This window comes from Elephas maximus, chromosome 7 (genome assembly GCF_024166365.1).
Source record: "Elephas maximus indicus isolate mEleMax1 chromosome 7, mEleMax1 primary haplotype, whole genome shotgun sequence".
In the NCBI taxonomy this organism is placed as follows: Eukaryota; Metazoa; Chordata; class Mammalia; order Proboscidea; family Elephantidae; genus Elephas; species Elephas maximus.
Window position 1 is genome coordinate 31220081 of NC_064825.1, and position 26914 is coordinate 31246994.

The 26914-nt window shown below is 39.6% G+C and overlaps 1 protein-coding gene across 1 annotated transcript in view; it reads right to left on the minus strand.

Moving 5' to 3' along the window:
* Nucleotides 1-26914, minus strand: part of LOC126078921 (tripartite motif-containing protein 43-like) — a 458981-nt gene that overhangs the window by 38990 nt on the left and 393077 nt on the right. The gene's annotated exons all lie outside the window — the stretch shown is intronic.

Genomic DNA, 26914 nt, shown 5'->3' on the forward strand with positions numbered 1-26914 from the left:
GGAGGCAGAGGCCAGAAAAGTCTCTTCTCTCTACCATCTTTACTAATTCTGAAACCAACCACCCCTCACACAGCACTCTCTACTTCTCTGCTGGATGCAATAATTCTTTGCAATGGCCACACAGAACTCAGGCTATACTCAGGATTATAGGGTTTCTTATAAGGGAAGTAACAATTACAATTCAGGCCTGGAACATTCAAGATAAGAGTCTTCCATCAGGATAGACTCTTCCCAGCCATGCTCACAAGTTTGATTCTCCTTGGCCCTCAGTCTCTGCCCAAAGGCACTCAACTTTGTCTTCTGTGGATTGGGAAGCTACTGTACCCTCTCCTGCTGCTAGGTCTCTGCTGCTGGGTCTCCCCTGTTTGTCTCTCCTTCTTTGGTGGTGGTGGGTTCCTCTCTGCTCTGGCTCCCTCTTAAGGCATAACTGACCAATCCCGTTGGTAGGCCACAATTAGCCTATCACACAATCAACTGAGTGTGAGTTTCCAGATCATGGCTAGAAAGGCCATACACAAAAATAATTAATCACACAGCAAAAATATTTGATTTTTCCTCCTGACAGGTTTTACACTTTATATGGGTTCCAGCTTTCACAGATTTTACTGTATGAGTGTGATTCCATCTTAATGGTGTAATAGAGGAACACAGAGTGTTTGTATCATAAAGAAACCCGGTTATCTACAATATATGTGTCAGTCTGGAATATTCTTCTCCCTCATCTTGATCTCTTAAAATCCTTCTCAATTCATCCTTAGGGAAAAACTCTTTACAGGGAAATATTCCTGGATCCTCAGGACCAGGACAGACCTGTCTTTATAAATAAGTCCTTTATTTTGTCCTTTCCCTTTTAACCATATGAATTATGAGATAAAGGAAGTGTCTCTTGTATTCACTGCTATTTCCTACAGGTAACACAATGCCTAAGACATAACAGGCTCTTAACAAATGTCTGAATGAACAATAAGTGAATGAGATACTTGCCTTGTCTGCAATAGGGTTGACAGTGGGTGCTGCTCCATATCTTTGCTCTCGTGATTCACACTATGCAGTATTTTCACCGAATTTCATTTCTGATAGAAAGGTTGTTCTACGACACACGGTTTCAAAGTTTTCTGATTAATAATTGAGAATATTCATGAAAGTAAATGCCATAGACCATTAAAAAAAAAACATAAAATATAGGTTAAACCAATGGGATAGGGAGCGCTGAGATCAACATGGCATAAAACAGTGACACAGACCAGTGATTCTGTCTGGTGCAGTTTCCAGCAACATTAGTATTGCTGAACATTGTTAGCAAGGCAAGTTCTTGGGTCAGAACCAAAACTTACCAAACTTATTGCCATCGAATCCATTCCTACTCATAAAGAAAATTATGCAATGGGGAAGGGCCTGTAATCTGTGCATTAACAATTCTGATGAAAGCTTTAAATAAGAAACATGGAATTAATCTGATTTATAGATATAAAGGCTCAGTAAATTTCCTACATCTCGGAACCAAACAAGAGCTAGAAACAATTTGTTCAATATGGTTGTTTAAGTATGTTGCTTTTAGTGAACAAAGAATAACAGGGAAAGTAAGATCTTAAGCAGACTATTAGGGACTCAGAAAACAAATAAAAAATTTTGTATTATAGGTTATTGTTATGAAAGCTACATCAACTCATAAATCTGGAATCATTCAATTACATCAATAGAGAAAAATCTTTTCTTTAGCTTGCAAAATACAGGGAACAGACAATAGTCAAGACAACTTTCCACAGGTACATAGCTCAAATAATTAATGAGCATGCTTTCTTGAGAATTAGTAGGAAAGGACACTGCTATCAGTTTTGCAGGTATATTATTGTTGGATGTATTTAAAACTCTGGGAATACCATCCCATAAGGAGAAGATCCCACGGTGTGGCTTTATACATATAATTTTTTCTACTCGATAGGAATGTAATGTAAGCAATATTAGAGCACCCAAATACCAAAACCAAACCCACTGCCATCGAGTCGATTCCGACTCATAGCGACCCTATAGGACAGAGTAGAACTGCCCCATAGAGCTTCCTTTGTGGGTCAAAATATCAAATATATATTCCAGAAATTAGTGGAAGAGCCAATGGTCTAGAGACAGTGTAGCCATTAAGCTATGAGCCAGTGGTGCAGGGATGGAGAATAAAACCACAAAATTCAAAGAGAAATTCTAAGACTCACTTGCTGTGTGGATACCTGCTTTATGACTGAGCAGAAAGGCATTTCAAATGGATGTAAAAGAGATATACTTCCCTATGCATATGCTGGGATATTTCCCTCATATTAAAAAAAATCAATTTCAAGTACATTAAGGTTTAAATTCCATGTGACAGGCAAATTCATCATTTAAAAGAAGTTGAATATATGATTACTTTTAGACATATGTTAGGGTGTGATTTCTTAAAGAGGAAACAAAAAAGCAAAAATACGTGAAATAATGATCAATTTAATTACAAAAATTAAGGATTTCAGTCAGCAAAAGACAAAATAATGGAAGTGAAAAGCTGGGAGTAAAATACTGTAACACATATAACCACCAAAGAATAAGCATCCAGAATATATAACAAATGTTTTCAAATATACAAGAAAAATTTGTTGAACCTCCCACCCATCCAAAGAACGAAAAGTCAGGACAATTGCTTCATAGGAGAGAAGAACAAAAACACATGTAAAAAATATTTATTAATTAGAGAAATAAAAATGAAAGTTATAATCACTACCATCAGATGGATACTTTTAAAAAATATGAAGTTTCGGTGATGATATAGAGCAACCTGAAGTATTATCTCGTGCTGCGGGAGTATAAAGTGGTACAACCCTTGGAGACCAATCTCTAGTAAAGCTGAAGTTGTGTGCAATTCCTGGGTAAATAGTCTAGATTAAAGCAAGTCTTGTGTGTGTCAGGTTCGAAAGTGGCTTTAACCCCCCTGTTTACAATCACGAAAATAATTATGATAAAGAAACACCTGAAATCAATCTCAACTCCATAAGTAGTGGAACAGATAAATATATTCAAGTATATTGCTATGAAAGTGTACGTGTCATTGTTAGCTGCTATGAAGTTGATTTCCATGCATGGTGGCCACATGTGTGCAGAGTGTAACTACTCCGTAGGGTTTTCAAGGCTGTGACATTTTAGAAGCAGATCCCCAAGTTTGTCTTCCAAGGCACCTCCATGTGGGTTTGAAGTGACAACCTTTCGGCTAGTATTTGAGTACTTAACCCTCCTCAGCACCCAAGGTCTCTGAAAGAGTATCAAGTATACTGAAAATGTATAAACTACAGCTACATGGAACAATCTGGATACATCTCAGGAACACAATGCTAAGGTAAAAAGAAAATTGCAGAATACACACAAGAGTTATTTCTAAAAAGTTCAAAATCTACAAAACTGTGTTTTATTGAGGGTTATAAATATAGGTGGTAAATTTAAAAGGTAAGCAATAGTGTGATACAAAAACTTCAGAACAGTTGTCACTGTTTACATATTTACACATCCCATAGATTTTTTTATATATTAATGATTTAATAATGTTCACCAACATTGTAAATGAATATAACCATAATAAACCAAACAGACCCGTAGCAGAGGCCCAGGCACTCTGATATTCCCTCTCTGCTCCTGGGCTCTGTTGACATGAGGAGAGCGGTCTCCCTCCTTGGCTGAGCAGAAGTGGAGGCTGGGAGTTTGAGCTGAGTCAATATAAGGGTGCTGTAGCCCAGCAGCACTTGGGCTCTGGCTCTTGGCAGCTCTACTGCCCCTTAACCACCACCTCTGAACCTGTGGTGGGGAGACGGGAGGAATTAGCTTCCCACTTTTCACCTTCTCATTTCCTATTAAAAAAAAAAAAGCTCTTCCTGTCCTGGTTTAGAGGCTCCAAATACAGCATCTCCTCCCAGACACACACACGACCACGGTCCCTGAGACTCACTGTCCATCACAGACAGGAAAGGAACATCTAATGGTGGCAGCTGAAGTGTAAAGTGGCTGCTACTGCCTCAGAGTTTTGAAAGCTACAGATTTCATTTGTTTTTAAAGTGATGGCAACGCTTGGGGTCCTACAGAACCAAGATTTCCAGTCTGGTCTGAGCTAACACTTTTTTTCCTATGGATTTTGGAAATATATGGAAAAGTTCTTTTACATCTAGAGTCAAGAGATGGCTGCCAGGTCCTCTAGGAACTTCATGGATTGTAAAACTGGAAAGAGGCTTACTTAGACTTTAAAAGATTTTACCTATTTTTCAAATAAACCAAAGCCAAACCCAGTGCAGTCTAGTTGATTCTGACTCGTAGCGACCCAATAGGACAGAGTAGAACTGCCCCACAGAGTTTCCAAATAAAAAAATCCTGATTGATTACAAGCTCTCTAAAGTAAATGCTCTAAGAAAAGGGAGCAGGGAGTCTTTTCCCTTTCTCAACAGGGTGAGTTCAGCCTCTCTCTCTTTCCTACTTCTAATTTGTATTTGCTCTTACAGCTTGTCCGGGAATGACCTAGAAGGAGCAGTGAGTTTGGGGGTTAAAAGAAAATTTTAGCAAGTAAGCAAATTCACAACACCAAATCTGTGAATAGTGAGGCTTTATTTACATAATATTACCTGAGGTTTTGAGAAATACGAGGTTTATAAGAGCCATAAAACCATGTGTCATATCAGTTCCCCGGGATTCTGTGATTATATTGCTGGGGAGCTCAGGTCTTAACTGCAGTAGCAGACATCATGGGAAGAGCATATGTGAGACTGTTGGCATTGGGTTGTTGTAGTTTGTTAGTAAGTCCAGACAAGGAGAAATGGTAAGACAGGTGATCCTGGGGAAGCCTCTCTGCTCTGTTACATGAAGGATGACAATCATTCTATCATATGCAGATAGAGTTAAACAACTCAGGGATGCTCCTGGGTTATGGATGTTCAGCTGCCTGTTTTTCCATGCTGCTGAATGTTCTTTCACAAATTCCCTACTTCTTATCTGCAAGTCTCAGACCCTTATTTTTCACTCATCAACTAAAAAGAGGGCCACAGTTTAGTATCATGACTATGTGTCAAATGAACTTTTTCAGAACTAGCTTAAAAATCATGGCTCCCTAGCAAATGCCCAGGATTCCAGGAACCACGTCTGCATGTTGCAATTACCCTGAAATGTTTTAAACACTACAGAGCCAGTGCCACGCCTTAAATCAATTAATGTACGATCGCTAGGAATGGGGCATAGACATCTGCACATTTTGAAATTCTCCATATGATTGCAAAGTGTAGACAAGTTTGGGTATCACTGTCATCTAGAGCTCATCGCTTGTCATTTCCAAGCCTGGATAGGCACACCTGGTGACAACAGATAACCAAGATAGGTTCTTTGAAATGACTGCTGTAGTATCAATAACAGCTATTTAAGGGAGCATCTAGTTCACACTGTAATAAAGTCATCCAAAGCTAACTCACAGGGACTAGGAAACCAAGATAGAAAGGGCTGTTGACACGTCCTTGGGCCCCAGTGGAGATAGTGCTGTTCCTGAGCTTTAAAGCACACCTACATTTATCCCAGAAGGGCTAGACTTACCAGACAGAGGCTCACAAGTACAACAATGAGGCCGGAGAAAACATGAAGTGGTAAACTACAAGCAATTGGGTAATAGTGGATCACAGGGAATGAGTGTACTGAACACCATTTAGAATGAGAATCAATGCCTCCTTAAAGGGACTTCTACGTCACATTGAATAATTTGAGTTTTATTTCTACGGTGATGGAGAAAAGTCACAGTAACTGGGTAATAATGTTCAGCTTTGTATTTCAAACATATTCAACTAGAAATCATATTGGAAAGAGTCTGTTCTGAAGGTAAGAAAGGCCATTTAGCCTCCCATTATAGAAATGCAGATGAGAAATGAGAATATTAAATAAACCAAAGGTAGAACACCAGAAAGATGTTTAACTGTGTTTTATTGACTATACAAAGGCATTTGACTCTGTGGATCATAACAAATTATGGATAACATTGTGAAGAACAGGAATTCCAGAACACTTAATTGTGCTCATACGGAACCTGTACATAGACCAAGAGATAGTCTTTCTCACAGAACAAGGGGATACTGTGTGGTTTAAAGTTAGGAAAGTTGTGTGTCAGGGTTGTATCCTTTCACCATACTTATTCAGTCTGTATTCTGAGAATATAATCTGAGAAATTGGACTATATGAAGAAGAATGCAGGATCAGAATTGGAGGAAGACTCATTAACAATCTACAATATGCAGATGACACCACCTTGCTTTCTGAGGGTGAATTGGACTTGAAGCATTTGCTGATGCAGATCAAAGACTTCTTTCTGTCTTCAGTAAGAATTGGATCTCAACATAAAGAAAACAAAAATCCTGACAACTGGACTAATAAGCAACATCATGATAAATGGAGAAAATATTGAAGCTGGCAAGGACTTCAATCTACTTGGATCTACAATCAACACCCACGGAAGCAGCAATCAAGGAATCAAATGATATATTTATTGCATTGGCCAAATCTGCTGCAAAAGGCCTCTTTAAAGTTTAAAAAGCAAAGATATCATTTTGAGGACTAAGGTACAGCTGACCTAAGCCATGGTATTTTGAATCACCTCATATGCATGTGAAATGTGGAAAATGAATCAGGAAGACCAAAGAAGAATTGACACCTTTGAATTATGGTGCTGGTGAAGAATATTGAATATGCCATGTACTACCAGAAGAATGAAGAAATTTGTCTTGGAAGAAGTACAGCCAGGCATACTGTGGACATGTTATCAGGAGAGACCAGTCCCTGAAGAAGGACATCATGCTTGGTAAAGTAGAGGATCAGTGAAAAAGAGGAAGACTCTCAACGAATGAATTGACACAGTGGCTGCAACCATGACCTCAGGCATAACAACGATGGTGAGGATGGCACGGGTGCGGGCAGTGTTTCATTCTGTTGTACATAGGATTGCTGTGAGTCAGAGCTGGTTCAGTGGCACCCAATAACAACAACAACATATTAACGTTGGGAATTGTTTTAGTGAATTACCTAATATCAAAACCTCATCATAATCCAGAAATAAACCAACTAAGTTATGCTGTATTGTCAGTATGACTGGAGTTTAGGCAAACTCTCTGGCTTTCCTATGCCAGGAATATCACATTTTCACAAAACTTCTGGGTATTTTATTAAATTCATTCCCTTTTATCATTTTTGATGATCTAGATTTCAATTTTTTTTTTTCAGAGTACTAAGATCCAAGGTCAAAAATCAGGACACATACTGAATATTAAATTAAATCGAAGGACATCCCTTATCCTCTTCCCTAGAATATTGAAAGTAAATGTAGTTAGAGGGAGAAGAACCAAGGAATAAAAGATGCTCAACATCATTCTTCATTAGTAACATATATACAAATTAAAACCACAGTGAGATACCACTACACGTTAAAGAATGGGATGGCTTACATAAAAAATGGCCGACAATACTAAGCTTTCACGAGAATGTGGAGGAACTGGAACACTCATAGATTCCTAGTAACAAAGCAAAGTGGTAAAGCCACTTAGAAAAAAGCAGTTTGGTAGGTTCCTAAGAAATTAAAAATGTATATACCAAATAACCCAGAACTTTTTCCCGTAAGTATCCACCCAAGAGAAATGAAAACATATGTCCGCACAAAAACTTGCATGTAAATGTTCATAACAACATTATTCATAAAGGCCCCAAAATGGAAACAATCCAGTATCAATCAGTTAGTGAACGGATAACAAAATGGGATACATTCATACTGTGAAATACCAGTTAACAATACAAAGGAGCAAACTACTGATATGCACGAAAAAAACGGATGAGCCTCAAAAATATTATGGTAAATGAAAGTAACCAGACACAAAAGGGTTATATATTCTATAATTACATGTTTATGATGTTTCTAAAAAAGGACAAAACTACTGAGAAAGATCAGTTGTTTCCTGGGGGTAAGAGTAGGGATAGACTGCAGAAGGGCAGGAAGGGAGGGAAGGAAGTGTTATAAAAATAGATGTTGTGATGGCTGCACAAATACATTTAACAGGAACTTATTAAAAATAATCAAAGTGTAGAAACTGAGTTGGTGAATTTCATGGTATGTACATTTTACCTCAATTAAGCTGATAAAAAAGTATTGAGAACCCAAGGAACTTTTAAGCCAAAGGGTTTTTAATGTCAATGTTTGCCGTATTAGAAACAAAAACTGAAAAAATGACACTTTTTATATAATCATTGAGAATAATGTTTGTAAAACTACAATATGTAACATAATATTTAAAAAAAAAAGCATATATTTTAAAACCATAACAATAAATATATTAATCAGATGAGCAGCTTTTTTTATTTTTTAACTTTTTAACAAATCTCTTTAATGTCAGGCTTAATACAATACCTCCAGATTCTCATATCTGTTTGTCTGTCCAGTCTTTTATGACATCTTATGTCATGTAACCCTGTATATGTTTACCCTACTTCCACGAGGGAATAAAAGTCAAAAAGGCAAATAATGCCCAAGTATTAGGATAAAAATAATTCTGATTGTATGTACTTCCAGGGGTCTTAGGACCTCACTTTGAGAATACCTATCATGAAGACTCATTCCCTGATCTACTCAGGGGTGGTGAAGGGGATGGCACAAGGTGAGGCTCCCTGGGCCCCCAAACATTTCTTTAGTGCTTGGGTCCTGAAAACCATGGGGGTGTGAGGTTGGGTGCACAATAGCCACCACCTCATCCTGCAACCGAGCACTACACCTGGATGCTGAGGGGTAACTAAGGTATGACAGGAAGAGCACATGACCTGGGTGCTGCTTGAGGAGGGGCACTAATGAGCAGCTCCTATCGGCCATTGCTGTTTCCAGCCCCAGCTGTGAAAGATCACTCAGCAATTTCAAACTGCCATGGGTGCTATTTTCTATAAATAGGCCCCTGCCTGGATGGGCAAAAGGGGCTGCAATTCCCTCCACTCCCTTCTGCCCACCACAGACTACAAGAAGCTACAGTGACAAGTCCACAGCCTGGACTTCCATCCTTGTGCTTTCTAAAAAGATTTTATTTTTCTTTTTTAATCATCCATCCTTCTATAACCTACAAGTCTCATCTTTAATGGACACTGGACTAGATGATACGCTGCATTAAAGCGTATGTGGGTATAAAATTTTGATGGGTTCCTCTGGACTGTGGTGATACAGTGTAGTCTTGCGCTAGCTGGAGTGGTTGATGACTCAACTAATCCTGGGTCCTAAATCATCCCCTGGATGAGGAGCCTAGTGGGATGAATACGACTCAGACTCAGGGGCAATGCAGGGTTCCAGGACTCCTGCAGCCCCCACCACCGGGAACCAGTGTGGCACCACCTACAGGGTATCTGCATCTCTTATGTTCCTGGAAAATTATGAGAACAATGTCCTTACAAAATAGGGACCTGGAGAATGTTGCTATATCCACTAGCGTCCAGCAGGAGGATACAGCATGGCCTGATTCAGCAATGCCTGAGGAGACAAGAAGCAGGACTGAATAGGGAACAGTGGAGAAGCCCTTAGAAAAGAAACCAGATCCCTGCATGTGCGTGTGTTGGCAGCAGGAAGCAACCCCCATCCAAGTGTTTCCCAGTGTGCCCATCTGCACATACACAGGGCAGCTCTCTGTAGCTGGCAGTTGATGTTCCTTTCCTGATTGCTGCAGAAGGCAAGAGCCAAGAGTGAGAGACCTGGCACCTTAGCTCGCCACCCACAGATTGTGTCCCCAGGAAAAAAAAAAAAAATTAGAACCTTTATTTTGGCCCAAAGCAAAAAAAAAAAAAAAACAAACCCCATTGCTGTCGAGTGGATTCCTACTCATAGCAACCCTATAGGGCAGAGTAGAACTGCCGCATAGAGTTCCCAAGGAAAGGCTGGTAGATTCCAACTGCCCACCTTTTGGTTAGCAGCTTTAGCTCTTAACCACTTCTCCACCAGGGCTCCAGCCCCAAAGCAGCCACATCAAATCCCCAGAGGACTGACAGGGGTCTATGGCCCAGTATCAATAGTGTCACCTGCTACAGTGAAGTATTCAGGGCTCCTGCCACTCTCTCCTGGAAACCCTGGTGGCTAGTGGTTAAGCGTTATGGCTGCTAACCAAGAGGTCGGCAGCTGGAATCTGCCAGGCGCTCCTTGGAAGCTCTAGCCGGCAGAACTACTCTGTCCTACAGGGTCACTATGAGTCGGAATTGACTTGACAGCAGTGGGTTTGGTTTTTTGGTTTTGCCACTCTCGCCTAAGATAGAACACTTGAGGTTACGGAAAGGCTGTAAGTTTTAGGTGTCCATTGAAAGTGAGAGTTTTGAAGGCTATGTGTACTGTTTGCAGATAGTATATAAATCATCTCTCAGTCAAAAATGACATGGATTTGCCTCGATTCAGTTCTTAGCAATAGTATTTAGGTCTTGTGCACAAAGTTACCTCTTTTTTTGTGGATATTAATCAGGGTCATAATGGACTCAAGGGCACACAATAACAAAAGCAATGAACCTGAAAATACTTTAGGTAGTTTTTCTTAGGCATCAAAACCTCGACCGGAAAAAGGAATTCGACTTTACCATTGAGAGCACTGACGTTGGACGTACACAAGCTTATTTCTGCATATCATGTTTTCTCAAAAAGAGAAGGAAAAGAACAGAAATAAAGTTCTTCTGTCTGAAAACAATTCTAGTCTCCTCTTTCAGGAATTTTTAGTCCTGTAATCAATGTCAAAAATTTATTGTTTGTTTGCAATTTATATGCTTTTATTTTTTTAAATATAGATAAATTGCACTTTTAAACTATTTTTGTTATCTTTTGAAAGTGTAAATCATATTCATTATCCTTTAGCTTTATGAGGTTATTTTACCAAAAATTAAACAAATTAGTAAAAGTATAAGTTGAGCTATGGAAAAATAGAGTATGGAAGGGTAAAGCTGGTCCTCAGATCAGGCAGTGAACACGCACCGCTGGACTCTGACTCAGAGATCCCGCCTTCCTTGTCCAGGGCAGAGGGCAGCCAAGTTCAAGGAGGTTAGGTTCAGCCCCTGGCCCCAGCATCCAGCTACCCTAGATGGCTCCTGCACCAACAAACCCAGCTCCCAGGCTCGGTAGGTACAGAAGACCTTCTGGTCAGCTTGGAGCAAGCTCCGCCTCTGGAGAAATCGCGCGTTTTCATCCAGGCGGCAGGGCAGCAGCGGGAAGGCATTATTTGTGGTCCCAGCCCGGGGACAATGAAGGGGTTCTCCAGGACGGCAATGCTTCAGACTCAGGCTCTCAGGAACGTGGGGTTCGGTGCGGGCTTCTCACTCTCAAGGACTAATCTCAGGAGGGTCCAAGGAAAGGCCTTCGCGTCCCTCGGCCAGGAAGGTTTCCCGGGGAGACTTTAGGGCGTGAAATGAGCGGTTCTCTAGGAATTTACAGTCCTGTCCGGAGCGACTGGCGGTGCCAAGGGGTCCTGGAGGCTCTTGAAGGAAATGGTGGTCCGGGTGTTCGCACAGGTACGTGACCTGCCGGCGGCGTCTGTGTCGGGACTCAGATGCGAGAAACCTGCGCAGACCCTGGGTCAGATGGGGACCCTGGGTCAGATGGGGACCCGGCGGAGTTTTGTGGCCGAGATCCAGGCGTTCCCTGCTCAGGCCCGTGGCTGCCCTGGAGCCTAAACCTTAACAGTCCCCCGTGCCCACCTCCAGAGCTCGCTCCTACGACCCTGAGGCCCAGGCGGGCTGCTTCACCCAGCGCCTCCCGCGGGGAAGGCGGGGAGGGAGACCAGGCCCACACGGTGGGTGTTGCTTGATGAGTGCTGAAGGCAAAGGGGCCGTGGCGTGGCCCCCAAACTGCTCCACTTCAGCCTGAGACTCTTGAGTCTGCACCCTTCAGCTCCAGTGCTAGCATTCCCAGGGACCCAAGCCTGGGCTGCCCTCAGCGCTTAGATGAAAGAGCAGCTGGGCCAGGAAAGGTGGGAATGAGAATCCCTTTGGGTTGAAATTGTGGCACTCAGAGTTTCTCCTGGTGTGTCTCAGTGCTGGGGATAGACACTGGCTTTACGATGTTGTTAATCAATCGGTCTGCTTTACAATAGTATAGTTCCATATTGCCAGATTCATTACATACCAGTGTTCACAGTATACTGCAGGTGACAAATATTTTATATTTAATGAACCAATACACCATTTTATAAACTATTGTCTCATGGGCAGCAGGGCAAAGGAGGCTGGAGATTCAAAGATAAATAGTAGAGAATATTATATCTGGCCTGGAGGAGCTTACAGTTTACTGAAGGCCAAGAGACCAAACATTTCAGTTCAGTGAGTTAGCACTGACTTGGAGGCAGCTATGAGAGGCCCTAGAATGAAAAGAGGGATTCCTACCTGTAGGAAATGAAGCTTTCTCATTGAGAGAAGTGGGGGGAGAGAGGGTGTCAGGTAGTCACTTTTTTACCGGATGAGAAAGAGTCAAAACTGCAATTGGGTTGGGATTTTTGCACCTAATTAAAATGGACCTTGGCTGTTGAATATTCTGTATTTTTCAAAGCAAAGAGTGAGTTTTACTGTTTATTCTAGTAATTATATGGTTTAAGATAACTGTGACAATGTCAGTAGTAAGAAAGCTCTGTGCTCTTGCATTAACCCATTAAAAAAATGGATCAAACAGCCAGGTATTCTTTTACGTTCAGCTGGCTTAGAAATCCAATGGTAGACACAGCATAAAGATTGCACAGTATTCCAGGAGAGTTGTTTTTATTTAAAGAAAATCAAATCAAATTCATGCACTTAATATTATCACACTTTTAAGAATAATACAGCCAGTAGTCTAATAATAAATGTAAATGAGGTTAAAGATAAGCAAGTTGGCACTAGGAAAGGGTCTCAGGTATTAGCATTCTCAGACATGGACAAGTTTCTAAACTGTCCGTGATCCTTGGGGTCCACAGCAAAGGAAAGGCCTGAGAGGGGAAGAGAAGGAACATGAAAGCAAACTACGAATGAGGGTACCATTATTCACATTAACAAAGCTCACTACACCGAGTTCATAATCCAGAAACACCCCTACGTGTCCTAGAGGTCTTTCTACATACTGAGGTAAGAGTGGGGACGAGGTAAAGAGACTGTACTGATTGTTCTCTTTGACACAAAAAAGTAGAAAAATTCCCTCGGAGCTAACCAGCATGTCATTGCTCATTGTCCAAGAATCATTACAAAGTCCAATAACCCCGTTCCAACAGTGCCCCACATCCACCTCCCAGTAATATTTGCCAGATATAAAGGTCTGGGCTCCCCAGGCAAGAAAACTCTTAGATCTTGTTGACTTGTGGTCCACATCGAGATGATCACCACTAAAGAGCACACGTCTCAGATCTTCAAACACGGGAACATGGCTAGTGACTATTTCATGGTCCAAGGAAATATGAACTGCAGAAAGAAAAAAAAAAAAAAAAAACAGTTACCAAGTCCTGAAGGACAGGGGCTTTACATAGTGTCTTACTTTTAGTGGCATATTTCATTTGGATGATTATGATTGATTTCTGTGTCGATATCCCAGTAACACAGTGCTGTGGAATTGATTCCGACTCATAGCGACCCTATGGGACAGAGTAAAACTCCCCCACAGAGTTTCCAAGGAGCGCCTGGCAGATTTGAACTGCTGACCCTTTGATTAGCAGCTGTAGCACTTAACGACTACACCACCAGGGTGTCCAGCTTATTACAATGTATCATATTTGGCTTTTCCTCAGATTTTATTTAGCTTTTTCTAAAATGGAAATTTTGATTATAAAAGTTTCCTGAAATGAAACCATAGATGCAGTAATGGAGAAAAAGGACCCGGAGGTGCTATTGCACCAAAGGGCTGTCTGTTACCTTGGAAACGAGTGAGCCTGTTTATCAATCCAGTGATGGGCCACGAACTGATCTCTGGGTTTACCAGCTGGGGCACGTGCAGCTGCACCAGCTCACTCCTGCAAAGAAGAAGACTCAGTTACTGTTACTGGGTCCAGAGTTTTCATCCCAGTGATTATGTCAGTGTTCCACTACAGATGCTTCCTCAGGATCCTCACAATTAGGTTCCCTGAATGGGGGAGATGCTGCAAATGGCAATTTATTTTCTGAAAATAAGATCTAATCCCACTAAAATCGAATCTGCCATTCAGTCCTGGTATACAATTACATCTCAGTCATGACTGTGTCTGGTTACTTCCTCCCAACTACAGGGGTTGGGTGTGAAAAATGACCTGATGACCAGGAGGACATACTGCACAAGAATGCTGTGGTTTTTAATCCACACCAGTCACCCCTGACATGTGTTTATACTTGTGAAAATCATAAGCAGCAATGGAATTGTCATCATACAACTTCTTTGTAGACACCTGCAATTCACACCACCACCCCGCTTCTTCTTAGGCTAGACAACCAAGCCTTCTCTACCTTTTGAGAAAGATAAGTAGACTCTGAGATTATATTATTATAATAAATAAATTATGCTCCCACTCAGTATAATCACTGCCACAATTCTTACAACTAAAATATAGGTGCAAGCTTACCTTTTCATCAGGTCTGTGAAATGTTGCAAAAGAATAAAGAAAGTTTTAGTATTTATTTAACAAGATTCATAGTGTTCTCACATAAAACCCTATTCCAAAGGATAGGGTAACCCAAACATGATGGCAGTGTTTATCAAAGACATGGAAACAGAATAAGAAAATATATTGTATAGATTCCCAAATTTGTTTATATTGTCAAATCAAGATACAAATGTAAATATATTAAAATAAGGCTCTCCGTTGTAGTGTTTCAGTCATTGAATGCATATTAGGAGAATTTTTAGAAGAGCACTTTCTCTGGGGTGGTAATGCCTACTTTTTTTACAAAGCTTCACTGGTCCTGAATGAGGCAAGATTGACCCTTGATCTGCAGTATTACCTGGATAGACAGTATCCTTATCGTGTCATCAGAGAGCACATTCCAAGCCAATGATGGAAGACAAAGAGAACGCGGACATCATTTCCAAGCAGCGTCTTGACTCCCCTTCCTTTGTCCTTACCTGGAGCAGTTCCATGTCTGGTTTATGGCACATTTCCTTCAGCTCCTCATACATTCCCCTTAGGAGTTTCCCCTTCAGGGCCATAGTGTTTTCACTTTCCTGGAGTTGTTGAAAAATCTCTTTGCTTTCCTTTTCTAGTCTCTCTAAATATTTTTGCTCCTCTTCATAGAACAATAGATGCACCTTTCGATATTCAGCATGGATCATCTTCCTGCGTAGATTCACATAACCCTGAATTGGTAGTGAATACATGGAATATTTACTAGGTTGTCTTCGTCCATGTCTTCTTAGCTACTGTTTTGTCTTCTGTCAATTTGCTATGTTTATTAAACCAAAAATTTGGGGGTTTCTTTTGCTTTTTTTCTTTTCTTCCACTTAATTATTTTTTTAATTTCAACAATAGTAATATCTCCAACCACTTCCCTCAAATGTCCACATTTTCTTTTAAAAAAGGAATTTGTGGTTTTATACTTAATTGTCTTATATAATATACTGTTGTTACCGTGTGCCCTGGAGTCTATTCTGACTCATTGAGACCCTACAAGGCAGAGTAGAACTGCCCATAGTACTTTCAAGGCTGTGATCTTTACAGAAGCAAATTGCCACATCTTTTTCCAGTGGAGCAGCTGGTGAGTGCAAACCTTCATCCTTTTGGTCAGCAGGTCAGAGTTTAACCATTGTGTCACCAGGGCTCCTATGCATGTAACATACTAAAACCTACTTACTACTAAGAGTTTTTAGTCTCCTTTATCCTCACATACTCTATAGAGTAACTCTTCACTTTCAAGAATAGCCAATATTACATCATAGGATAAGATGTGACCTTTCTAAAAATTTTACCACCAGGTCCACAAATTGCATACTAACCAGAACCTTGTCTATCTCTATGTGTTCAATTTGCTCTTTTTATCCAAGGTCACACATGCCACTTAGCCAACTTCCATAGGGTTCTTAGAGGCATTGTTCAACAGACAACCCCCTTTCAGTATTAATTCCCTCCGTCTTATGTTCAGTTTGTTTCCTTACTTTCCTCTCAACTTTTCAAATATGCTTTATTTACGCCGATTGTCTTGAAACAAATCAAAACATCTAATATTGACCACATGTGTATATTTACTGTACTCATTTGTGAAACTCTCAATCTTTCATCAGTTCAATGAAATCTCTCTTCCATTCCCAACACTTCACTGAAACCAGACTTTTCATCTCATCAAGATCCTCCTTTGTTGAATCCGAACATTTATTTCCATATTACTAAGGCTTTCCTTACAGTTTACCAACCCTTCCTTGTATAAAACCCATGTAACTAGTCTTCATACAAATTCTTTGGTGGTTTTCCTCTATCAGTCCACTTTTACCAGTTCCCCTTTCCTAGCCGGACACATCAGCACAGGGAGTCCTCAAGTTATTTTTTTTCTTCCACCTGAAAACTTTTTTCTCTCTAAAAATTCTCATCGTGTGCTATCATCTACTCCAAAACCTAGAATATGCTGATGATAGTGAAATATCCCGGTCCAGACTCAGTCATTCTCATCCAATTGCTTACTACATATTTCAACTTGGATAGCTCACAAAATCTTAAAAGCTAACACGTCTCAACCTAAATTTATTATCCCACCAAATCCAACCCAGCTTCACCTCCTCCATTACTAACCTCAGGTTGCCTCAGTTTCAAAGCCAAATATGTCACTCATTCTTGATTTTACCCTTTTAACATTGTGCCTCAAACAAATCACTGTTTTCTGGTATTCTCTATCAAGAATCTCTCTTGAATCCTTTCACTTCCCATTGTTGGTGATCAATTTATTTCTGATCTTTTCTATAAGGATTCTTGCAACTTCTCCTACTTGCTTTCTTGGCTTACATTTTGAAATTTTCCAATCCTGTCTCTCTAAACTGCAGACTGAATGAACTTTACAAAAAATAATCATGATCATATTTGTTTATTTAAAATCCTTCAGAGGCTTTGATTTGTACTCAGAATATACTTGAACTTATTAGTATATGCTAGGTGAACTTGCAGTATATGGCATGAACTTATTTTTGTCTCTTAATCTGGGACTCGATTGATCCTCTCTCTTTATACACTCCTGTCATATTAAACATAAGGCTCCCCAATAAACAAGCAGTCTGTCTCCTTTTTTTCTGTCTCCTTGAGTCTTTTTTTTTTTTTTTTTGAGTCTGGTTCATTCCACGTGCAATTCCATTCATCTGGTATGCTTATGTTAGTATATTTCTCATAAAAAAGTCACACTCAAATTTCACATCAGAACTCAGGGCCTTTACAATAGAGAAGGAAAGGCAAGTTTGGGGTAGGAAAATACATTTAGTTTGAGACATGTTCAATTTCATTCTCTCTACCACATAGGTACCTGCCTCTGTTTCTAACCTCTTAGAAGCCAACAGATATTATGATTTTAGCTTGATTTCTTACTGTATAATTACAATGTGTCCCAAGATGGTTCTGAGGGAAAGAGTCCCTTACTTACCTCCCAAGTTCTGATTTTGCTGGTTTCTCTGTTAAGATTTCTCTGATTTTCTTGTGTCTTTTCCCATACAGCCCTCATTTGTTTGAGGAGCTTTTGCTGCAAAAAAAAGCCATGAAGGTGGGCATTAAAGAAGCTAATATTGAAGATATTGGATCCACTAATGGAGAGGGCCAGAAATGTGAAGTAAATGAGCACTGAAGAGCTCAGAGGAGCTCCTGCATTTTCACTGCTTAATTGTCAAATCTTGGAAACTTTATTCTAACAGTAGAATAAAGCTCTTATCGTGTTAAGGGTCTTCTACCACTGAGATATCTGGCCCTCAAATTTTATGTCCCCTGACCAAGTTTCCTAACTGAATCTTCTTTTCAGATTTAGTTGTCTGATGCTAGTTCTTGCTTCCTTCTCTTGTAGCTTTTAGCTATAAACCAGGGTTTCTAAGTGGATTTCATTAGATTAGGCTGTTGGCAATCATGGTTATAGTTACTAATAATGATAAATGGAATTTACGGATTTGTTCACCTCAGTCTTACAATGGATTATCATAATTCCAACCACCACCAACATCATCATCATTATTAACACTAGTTGTAAGATGTTAAATGGTAAGAATATAAGCTATATAAGATTGGTGACAATTTTTCTTTCCTCATTTATCCCTAGTGACTTGCATATAAACCCAAACCAAACCCATTGACACTGAGTCGATTTCAACTCATAGTGACCCTATAAGACAGAATGGAACTGCCCCATAGTGTTTCTAAGGAGTGCTTGGTGAATTCCAACTGCCCACTTTTTGGTTAGCAGCCATAGCTCTTAACCACTATGTCACCAGGATTGGTGACTAAAATGACTAGGGCTCAGTAAATATGTATGTTACATGAATGACTAATAATTATGTTCACTTTCTTCTTCCTAATGTCTCAGGTATGGGATGCCCCAGGTTCAACCTCCTTTGACATCCATTGCTTACCCGGTATTCCTCAGCAGTCCAATCAATGGAACAGTGTCTGTGAGCCTTGTGCTCCTTAGACTTACAGCAGAGCAAGCAGAGTATGTCTTTGACAACTTCACAGAAGAAGTTCTTTGTTTTCATGTGTATCCCACACATCTGTTGTGCAGAACTTGGTAAGTAGGAGAGTCTTGCTCTTCTGGTGAGGAACACCTGTGTCTTCAAAACTATGTTGGTTTTAAAGCTCATTTGATATGATGATTCCGTGCACACAGGGCAGCAAGGAGGATTTGGGGCTTCCTCCCAGCGGATACAGAGACAGGGCCTGCAAAAGCTGTGCCCCAGCCTATGGTGACTGGATCTATGAAAGAACTCATGCAGATGGAGCAGAAGAATTCATTCTGGAGGAAGTTGGAATACTTGTTTCTGAGGAGAGAAAAGGAAAAAAAAGACAGAAAATTTTCTAATGGTTTTTTAAAGCAGTGCATTGTCAAAATTGTCAATAATACTCCTGAGCGTGAGATTAGTGTTAATATATTATATAAGACAGAAAACAGATGCTGGGGAACGGAGATTCTTCATGATCTTCAGCTAATGTTAATTTTTCAACCATGGTCTTTACCACCATGGTTCCAGATCCCTAGTAAAATTCCATTTTTGTTTATTTATGTCGTCTACTCTAAATGGACATGGGAATCGGTAATTCACTTCTAGTTCCCACCAACAGAGAGTGGGTCCCATTTTATGTAACATAATCGTAACGGTCCTTCTGTCAGTGACTGGTTATAAGGGTCATTTGAGTCTGTTTTCCGCTGTACGATATGGAAGGATGACTATTAGGAGAATTCTACAAGAGGTTTCCTTGCTTCTAAAAAGAAACTCTGTCCAGAGACAAATGCCTCTGGACGGTGTTTCTATATGATGCCTGGAACTGACATTTTGTGACACAATGTTCACCAGCCTAGAGTCAAAAGCAAACACCCTGATGATAACAGAGAATTGAGAGAACCTGGGTCTTTGACAATGTCCTGGAGGCACTAAATAAACCATCTTAGGAGATGACAGTAAATGTAAGATGACTTATGGATATGGAAAATTATTTTGCAACCCCCATAACGTTAATAATCATTTATTGGGGCAAGAATCATCGGTTGCTGTGAAAATCATTGGGTGAAAAAGTATTACCTCCAAAAACTCCTTGTTAATAAGTACCTCACTTTGAAGCACCATCAAGTAATATATTGAATTCATTTTTTTAAATAAAGAAATATGTGCTTTCTGTTAAAATAATTTATGACTAAAAGTTTTGCTTTAATTGCTGGGCTATCATCATCTGAGAAATTGAATGGGAAGAGCAGCATATTTCCAGGGCTGAACACTTATTGTATGGTCCTTGAAGTAAACAATTGCTTTACTGAATAATCATAAACCCAGATTTAATACACCACTTTAAAAAATGGGTAGCAATGTGGTAACCATAACTGTAGGTATATTTAGAAATTAACATTTGTGAGATAATTTATGAACTTATGCATTGAGAACCATAAAATCTTAAGTGATATCAGATATAAAGCCATTTACATAAAGGGAGAATGCCTGAAATGTGAAAGAAGGTTTGAGGGACATGGGAAAAGTTTCAATTAGCTCTCTGTGGAATAGATAAGGCACTGGCCAAGAAGTCATTATTAATGTGGTATTATCTGTATTGACAACATTAATGATGATAACTTTAAAAGGATAGTAAAAGCCGATATTTATTGTTTACTAATTAGAGGCATTTCTCTGATCCCTTTAATCTGGGTTATCTATTCTAATCCTCCCAATGATACTATTCGTTCATTTTCTATTCTTACCAACACTTTATAATGAGAAATCTTGACACAGTGTGAATGAATTATTGTCTAACATCATACATCAAATTAAATTACTGATTCAGTATTCAAATGTAGGTCTTATTGAAAGTAAAAAAAAAAAAATTCAAATTTTAGTGTCCAATATTAACATTAAATCAATCAACATTTACTGATATCTACATTTTATAGACAGTAATCTCTTGTGCAGATACAATGGTAAATAAGACAATATTCTGGTACTCAGTGGCTCACAGTTTTGTGGGTAATAAAAAATAAGTAAAAAAAAGTAAAAAGGAATTGTTGGGTGAATTCAGAGAGCCCTCACATATCCATCACTTGTTTACATTCAACATTGTTAGTTTTCTGCAGTCCTCGATAGTTTCCAAATACTTTATAATCCAAGTCTGAAAACTAAAATTCATATCTGAAAACTGAAGAGACATCATTTTAAACATTCTTGAAGTTTTCAAAGATTTCATTTTCCTTGGATCCACAAACAACACCCATTGAAGCAGCGGTCAAGAAATCAAACGATGTATTGCATTGGGCAAATCTGCTGCAAAAGACCTCTTTCAAGTATAAAGAGCAAAGAAGATGTCATCTTGAGGACTAAGGTGCGTCTTACCCAAGCTACGGTATTTTCACTCACCTCATATGCATGCTAAAACTGAACATTGAATAAGACAGACCAAAGAATTGATGCATTTGAATTGTGGTGTTGGCAAAGAATGTTGAATATACCATGGACTGCCAGAAGAATAAACAAATCTGTTTTGGGAGAAGTACAGTCAGAATTCTTCTTGGAAGGAAGGATGTAGAGACTTTGTCTGACGTACTTTGGACATGTTATCAGTAGGGAATTGTTAAAGGAGAAGGATGTCATGCTTGGTAAAGTAGAGGGTCATCAAGAAAGTAGAAGAGGAGGTGGGGCCAAGATGGCGGACTAGGTAGACGCTACCTCGGGTCCCTCTTGCAACAAAGACTCGGAAAAACAAGTGAATCGATCACATACATAACAAACTACGAACCCTGAACAACAAACACAGATTTAGAGATAGAGAACGAACAAATACGGGGAAGCAGCGACTGTTTTCGGAGCCTGGAGCCAGCGTCCCAGTCAGGTAACCTTGGCGCCGGGCTTAGGTCTGGGCCAGGGGAGCTGAACTTAAAATCTTGTGATGGCCCAGACAAGGGGCGCAGCTCTACCCCCATGAACTGACCCGGGAGGGGGCCCAGCCAGTCTGCGGGGGCAGCACGGCTACGCGGTTGGCGGGACGAGAAGTCCCCAGGAGCCAGCAAGTGATTTTGGAGCTGGGAGTGCAGCGTCCCAGCAGGGGAACCTTGACGCTGGGCTTTGGACTGGCAGCGGAGGATCTGACCGCGGCTTCAGCGGGACAGACCCTCGGGGGCAATCTCCACATAGCCAGCACACACATAGGCGACACGCCCCTCGGGAATCTCAGATAAAATTGTCATTCCAAGTAAGATAAGCAACTTTGGCTATATTCCGAGGTGCTACTCTCCTATTTCTCTGAACCCTCCCCCACCCTTCCAAGGTGGCTTCATTAACATTGGAATTTCCTGAGCCAGAGGGAGAACGGCTCTGGCTCCACGGCAGCTTGGCTTTTCCCTTTTTTTTTTTTTTTGGTCTTTTCCTTACCCATTCTTCTGGCCTGAGAGAAGGAACCACAAAAAACTCAGGGACCAAAAATCCATCCCTAACTGGACTAAAGGCACAGAACCAGCTCCAGGGAAGCATATATGATCCAAATCTCGGACTTTCATCCTTACAGGGAACAAGGTGGCGGTTCTAATCCAAAGGCAGTTCTGAAAGGGATCTGACTGCATATTTTTTTTAGTGGATTTTCTGGAAAAACAAGTTTCCCAGGTCTAATATCTCTGCTTATTCAACAGAGCCCTAACTGACCCACAACAGGGAACTGAGGGCTGAAGCTCCCCCCAGACCACCTAGCCTCTTGCCTTAGGGGTCTAAGGAGGGTGACACCTACCAATCAGTAGAGGTACTTGCATTGGGGGCCTAAGGTACAGCTGCAGTGCCCTCCCACCAAGGTGCTATAGGAATAGAGACACACCTACCTCACTGACACTTGGGGGAAGCCTGTCAGCATCCTGCCCCCCCCAGAGGGTGAACCCCAGCTGCTAATAGAATCTGGTGCACACAACTATCACCCCTACTTCTCGAGGTGGATAGGTGTTAGGGTGCAGCACACACTTGATGACCCAAAATCAGATTCTACTCAAGAATAGTGAATAGACTCAGGCATATATATCTGGCAACAGCCCAAACCAGCTGGCAAAAGGTCATAAGTAAGTCAAAGGCTACAACAAACAAGACAGCACAATCTAGTAGTCCATCCACGTATACTGAAAGAAAACAAAACAAGATAAGACTCAGTGAGCCAATATAGAATAAACCACTTTTTTTTATATGTTAGTGATGACTCGGAGACAGCAGTCAATATCAAACCACATAAAGAAGCAGACCATGACAACTTCTACAACCCCCCAAACAAAAGAATCAAAATCTTTCCCAAATGAAGATACAATCCTGGAATTATCAGATACAGAATATAAGAAACTAATTTACAGAATGCTTCAAGACATCAGGGATGACCTCAGAAATGAAATAAGGCAGACTGCAGAAAAAGCCAAGGAACACACTGATAAAACAGTTGAAGAACTCAAAAAGATTATTCAAGAACATAGTGGAAAATTAATAACTTGCAAGAATCCATAGAGGGACAGCATGTAGAAATCCAAAAGATTAACAATAAAATTACAGAATTAGACAATGCAATAGGAAGTCAGAGGAGTAGACTCGAACAATTAGAATGCAGAGTGGGAAATCTGGAGGCCCAGGGAATTAACACCAACATAGCTGAAAAAAAAAATCAGATAAAAGAAATAAAAAAAATGAAGAAACCCTAAAAATCATGTGGGACTCTATCACGAAGGATAACTTGCATGTGATTGGAGTTCCAGCACAGGGAGAGAGGACAGAAAACACAGAGAAAATTGTAGAAGATCTGCTGACAGAAAACTTCCCTGACATCATGAAAGACAAAAGGACATCTATCCAAGATGCTCATTGAACCCCATTTAAGATTGATCCAAAAAGAAAAACACCAGGACATATTATCATCAAACTTGCCAAAACCGAAGATAAAGAGAAAATTTTAAAAGCAGCCAGGAAGAAAAGAAAGGACTCCTACAAGGGAGAATCAATAAGAATCAGTTCAGACTACTCGGCAGAAACCATGCAGGCAAGAAGGCAATGGGATGACATATACAGAGCACTGAAGGAGAAAAACTGCCAGCCGAGGATCATATATCCAGCAAAACTCTCTCTGAAATATGAAGGCGAAATTAAGATATTTACAGATAAACACAAGCTTAGAGAATTTGCAAAAACCAAACCAAAGCTACAAGAAATAATAAAGGAAATTGTTTGGTCAGAAAACCAATAATATCAGATAGCAGCACAACACAAGGTCACAGAACAGAACATCCTGATATCAACTCAAATAGGGAAATCACAAAAACAAATTAAGATTAATTAAAAAAAATGCTCAGAACAGGGAATCATTGAAGTCAATATGTAAAAGATCACAATAATCAAAAACAGGGACTAAATACAGGTGGCATGGAACTGCCGTATGGAGAGGGATACAAGGCGATATAGGACAATACAAGTTAGGTTTTTACTTAGAAAAATAGGGGTAAATATTAAGGTAACCAGAAAGAGGTATAACAACTCCATAACTCAAGATAAAAGCCAAGAAAAACGTAACGACTAAACAAACATAAAGTCAAACACTACGAAAATGAGGATCTCACAATTTACTAAGAAAAACGTCTCAGCACAAAAAAGTAAGTGGAAAAATGAAATTGTCAACAACACACATAAAAAGGCATCAAAATGACAACACTAAACACTTATTTATCTATAATTACGCTGAATGTAAATGGACTAAATGCACCAAGAAAGAGACAGAGAGTCTCGGACTGGATAAAGAAACACGATCCGTCTATATGCTGCCTACAAGAGACACACCTTAGAGACACAAATAAAGTAAAACTCAAAGGATGGAAAAAAATATATCAAGCAAACAATAAGTAAAAAAGAAGAGGAGTAGCAATATTAATTTCTGACAAAATAGACTTTAGACTTAAATCCACCACAAAGGATAAAGAAGGACACTACATAATGATAAAAGGGACAATTGATCAGGAAGATATAACCATATTAAATATTATGCACCCCATGACAGGGCTGCAAGATACATAAATCAAATTTTAACAGAACTGAAAAGTGAGATAGACACCTCCACAATTATAGTAGGAGACTTCAACACACCACTTTCAGAGAAGGACAGGACACCCAGTAAGAAGCTCAATAGAGACACGGAAGACCTAATTACAACAATCAACCAACTTGACCTCATTGACTTATACAGAGCTCTCCACCCAACTGCTGCAAAGTATACTTTTTTTTCTAGCACACATGGAACATTCTCTAGAATAGACCACATATTAGGTCATAAAACAAAGCTTTGCAGAATCCAAAACATCGAAATATTACAAAGCATCTTCTCAGACCACAAGGCAATAAAACTAGAAATCAATAACAGAAAAACTAGGGAAAAGAAATCAAATACTTGGAAACTGAACAATACCCTTCTGAAAAAAGACTGGGTTATAGAAGACATCAAGGAGGGAATAAGGAAATTCATAGAATGCAACGAGAATGAAAATACTTCCTATCAAAACCTCTGGGACACAGCAAAAGCAGTGCTCCGAGGCCAATTTCTATCGATAAATGCACACATACAAAAAGAAGAAAGAGCCAAAATCAGAGAACTGTCCCTACAACTTGAACAAATAGAAAGTGAGCAACAAAAGAATCCATCAGGCACCAGAAGAAAACAAATAATAAAAATTAGAGCTGAACTAAATGAATTAGAGAACAGAAAAACAATTGAAAGAATTAACAACGCCAAAAGCTGGTTCTTTGAAAAAATTAACAAGATTGATAAACCATTGGCTAGACTGACTAAAGAAATACAGGAAAGGAAACAAATAACCTGAATAAGAAATGAGACGGGCCACATCACAAGAGACCCAACTGAAATTAAAAGAATCATATCAGATTATTACGAAAAATTGTACTCTAACAAATTTGCAAACCTAGAAGAAATGGATGAATTCCTGGAAAAACACTACCTACCTAAACTAACACATTCAGAAGTAGAACAACTAAATAGACCCATAACAAAAAAAGAGATTGAAACAGTAATCAAAAAACTCCCAACAAAAAAAAGCCCTGGCCCGGACGGCTTCACTGCAGAGTTCTACCAAACTTTCAGAGAAGAGTTTACACCACTACTACTAAAGGTATTTCAAAGCATAGAAAATGGCGGAATACTACCCAACTCATTCTATGAAGCCACCATCTCCCTGATACCAAAACCAGGTAAAGACATTATAAAAAAAGAAAATTAGAAACCTATATCCCTCATGAACATAGATGCAAAAATCCTCAACAAAATTCTAGCCAATAGAATTCAACAACATATCAAAAAAATAATTCACCACGACCAAGTGGGATTTATACCAGGTATGCAAGGCTGGTTTAATATCAGAAAAACCATTAATGTAATCCACCACATAAATAAAACAAAAGACAAAAACCACATGATCTTATCAATTGATGCAGAAAAGGCAATTGACAAAGTCCAACACCCATTTATGATAAAAACACTCACCAAAATAGGAATTGAAGGAAAATTCCTCAACATAATAAAGGGCATCTCTGCAAAGCCAACAGCCAACATCACTCCAAATGGAGAGAACCTGAAAGCATTTCCCTTGAGAACGGGAACCGGACAAGGATGCCCTTTATCACCGCTCTTAGTCAACATTGTGCTAGAAGTCCTAGCCAGAGCAATTAGGCTAGACAAAGAAATAAAGGGCATCCGGATTGGCAAGGAGGAAGTAAAATTATCTCTATTTGCAGATGACATAATCTTATACACAGAAAACCCTAAGGAATCCTCCAGAAAACTACTGAAACTAATAGAAGAGTTTGGCAGAGTCTCAGGTTATAAGATAAACATACAAAAATCTATTGGATTCCTCTACATCAACGAAAAGAACATCGAAGAGGAAATAACCGAATCAATACCATTCACAGTAGCCCCCAAGAAGATAAAATACTTAGGAATAAATCTTACCAAGGATGTAAAAGACCTATGCAAAGAAAACTACAAAGCTCTACTATGAGAAATTAAAAAGGACATACTTAAGTGGAAAAACATACCTTGCTCATGGATAGGAAGACTTAACATAGTAAAAATGTCTATTCTACCAAAAGCCATCTATACATACAATGCATTTCCGATCCAAATTCCAGTGCCATTTTTTAAGGTGATAGAGAAACAAATCACCAACTTCATATGGAAGGGAAAGAAGCCTCGGATAAGCAAAGCATTACTGAAAAAGAAGAAGAAAGTGGGAGGCCTCACTCTACCTGATTTCA